The 3,271-nt window shown below is 45.1% G+C and overlaps 1 long non-coding RNA gene across 1 annotated transcript; it reads left to right on the top strand.

Moving 5' to 3' along the window:
- Positions 1-201: 201 nt before the first annotated feature.
- Positions 202-2,949, top strand: LOC121816060 (uncharacterized). The gene is made up of 2 exons (XR_006055520.1): positions 202-289; positions 2,665-2,949. It is a non-coding gene; the product is annotated as an uncharacterized LOC121816060 (long non-coding RNA).
- The last annotated feature ends 322 nt before the right edge of the window (positions 2,950-3,271 follow it).

Here is a 3,271-nt window from a genome sequence, read left to right as displayed (position 1 = left end):
TCAACAGTTGTACCATCCTCCTCCCCAATTCCAGCTCTCTGCTCAGTCTTTCCCCCACAAGCTCCCAAGCACAGCACTGATGCTCAGGGTGGACAAGAAGGCCCTGAGCAAACGTTGATTCTTGAAAAGTTAATACTTTACAAATTAACTGCTGCTGATAAAAAAAAAAAAAAAATCAGGGCCTGTGCTGCGGGGATTTAGCCTTGATATGCATGCAACCAGCTTTCTCCAGTGGTGAATAAATCAGCAGGGCCAGCCAGGTGGTTCCTTTAATAAAAGGCTTAGAGAGGTAAGTAAGACTCCTATCTTCTCCTATCGTAACCACAGAAGTTCTGGGGAGCATGAGTGGTTGCTCAAACTACAAATATGTACTACATCAACAGAAGTCCTTTGAGATACATGTGCAGTAGTCTTTCATGGTGCCATCTTGATAGGGTCCGCTCTTCGTTCCAAGAAGGGCACCCAGGATTTTTTTTTTCAACAGTGTATGCCTGTTCTTCTATGCCGCTGGCCTTTGCAAATAACTTCTCTACCAGGAGACATCGACCCTCCCTGGAGAGGCAGACATCTCTAATGCCTAATAGAGAGATGGACACAAAGTCCCCTTTCTTAAGCTGTTTGAGAAAACATGGGGCTTCAGTGGGCATACAGAGGAAGGCGCGAAGAGAAAGTGGAGAAAGAGAAAGCATTTACAATGGAGCAGTCCATGCCTTTGCAAGCTGAAAAAGGGAGCTCAAAGGAGCGCACAGAATCAGAATTATTTTGCCTAGAAAAGAGGTGGCTAGGAAGAGAGAAGGAGATGGCTCTATTCAGCCTACGGATTATCATATAAAGAAATCTATAGAGGAAGTTGAAGAGGATGAAATAAACTTATGCTGCAGTAAATAAGCTACTGGATGAAACTGTTGTTGTGATGCAGAAGAGGTATTTTTCTTCCCTGCTCTAGTAGACTGTCTGGGATGGCACATAGAGAAGATAGGTTAACAAAACAGTGCACTTGGTAATTTTAGTAACGTTCTCGGGTGGAGAACAAGGAAAACATCTCACATGATAGCCTGTAAAAGCTATGCTAAAAAGAAGCCCTTTTGACATAAGAAGGTTCAGATTGGCTGCTGATTGTGATCTCCTCACCCCACTGCCCTGCCCAAAGCAGAATCCAGGGAAGCAGACAGATAATCACACTCACACACACACAGCGCACACACACACACACTCAGCCACAGTCCCACATCTGCTCACACGTGCACACTCACACAGTCATACATAACCACAGTCACACATGCTTATACTTGCACTCACAAGTGTTCAGAGGTGCACACACACACATACACAGTCAGACACAGGCCCATCTGGACAAGACGTGTTCTGAGGAATTCTTTTCTGAGGGATTGGCCTGAAAAACCTCAGCCTGGAGGGTGGAGGGACAGGGTGGTCTTGGGCAGAGCAGACTGTCAGTGCCGTCAAAGGGCACCAAGGGGCCTGGGAACTCCTTCCACCGCCCAAAGGAGGCCTTAGCAGCCATGATTCTGAGGATAGTTCCTCTGGCCAGAGCTGATGAGTTTGGGGACTGAACTCCTGACACTCAGCTAAGTTAATCATATCACGTCTCTTGGAAGTTGAAGTTTGGACCAGGAAGTCAAAGACGCGTTGGCACTGAATCATACTGTCAGTGGGCCTCTCAAGAGAAGGACCACACGCTCCACTCCTGAGGGCCCTGGGTATCTCTGCATCTACCCGGCCTGAGACGTGTTTGCTGAGTCCTTCCTTAGATTCTGTGAGATACCACGGCTGACTCCCTGTGAACATCTAAAGCTAGATTAGCTCTGATTTATTTTACTTGCAAACATAAAACACGCACACCATCCATTCTAATCCTACTCAAACACCTACTCCTGCCTACGCCTCCAGTTAGAAGCCATCTTTTCATCCTCAGCACACCCACAGGATGTTTATGTCTCTATTTTCTTCCTTGTACCATCTCTTTCTCTCTTACATTCAGTTCTAGACTGTAAGTTCCTTGAAGGTGGAAGGCATTTCTTATTCATCCTTTCAGCCCCTGCAGCGCCCTGCACACAACAGCTCTGGATAAGCATTTGTTGGACAAGTAAGCAAGCGCATGATTGAACAAGTGAATAAACAAATAAACAAGCTCAAGGGCCCTTAGCCCTGATGCTAAGTATTTCTTCTATTTTCCCCCAGGCATTCATGAGATCATGATCCTCAAATCTAAGCATCTTCGTAGGTGAATCAGCTCATCTTCCATTTTATAAATTCGTTGATGCACAGCCATGTGCCAGACCCAGCAGATACAAAGATGAACAAGATATGGATTCTGTACCTAAGACCCTGTGATTTCACTGGACTGAGGAAATGAGGCAAAGGAACACAGCTCCACACCCTGGGACACAACACTGCACACCCCATTCCCAGGAGGTGTAGAAGTGGGAAGTCACATACTGCCCATCCACCCAATCTTCCAATAAGACCATATTAAAGCCATTTTTCAAGCCTGAGTAAGATGTTTATGACCTGATAGGCGATAGCTGGCAAACTCACTCCGTCATAAATATCACAGCAGATAATATGCTTCAGTATAAGTGAGGCATCTGCCTATGCGGGCGTCCTCAGAGTGACTAATGCTTCTCTAATGTGGGCTTCTTACAGATAAACAAATCACTGGCTGTAATTATCAGATGGCTTGATTTTCTTTTTTATGAGCTTTTCTTCACCCTAATCACATTCAAAATGGGGAAATGGAAGCTACAACTGGGACCTCAAGAAGGGAAGAAAAAGGATCCACTCCCTCAGCAGCGAAGCAGCTGTCAGATAGCCATCTAAAGAAGGAGCTGGCATTTCCATGGCTGGAAAGAAAGGAGAGACTCAGCAACGGGAAGATGTGTAGAGAGTAGAGAAATCGAAGATGCCTAAGAAATAAAGAAATTTTATGTCTCTCAGTCTCTCTCTCTCTCACACACACACACAATGCAGGTAAATTCATCTCCAAACTGCCTCCACTGCAGACTTGCACATTCTGTAGCCCACTCTGACTCTTGAATATAACCCTCCTTTCTGGAAGCAGCCTTTCTTGTATCCCCTCCAAAGCTTTACAACTTCAATACTACAAACACCCCACATCCTTCACCTCCCTATAGACTCTTATCTGCTCTCATCAATTATTCCACCAAAATGTTTCTTTTTTGATTTCTGAAAAAAATCTTATGAAAGGGACCAGATTCTATTGGATTACTCTCTTCTCCTGAGAAACCGGAGA

This window comes from Ovis aries, chromosome 12, assembly GCF_016772045.2.
Source record: "Ovis aries strain OAR_USU_Benz2616 breed Rambouillet chromosome 12, ARS-UI_Ramb_v3.0, whole genome shotgun sequence".
In the NCBI taxonomy this organism is placed as follows: Eukaryota; Metazoa; Chordata; class Mammalia; order Artiodactyla; family Bovidae; genus Ovis; species Ovis aries.
This window is presented reverse-complemented; position numbering and strand designations above follow the sequence as displayed.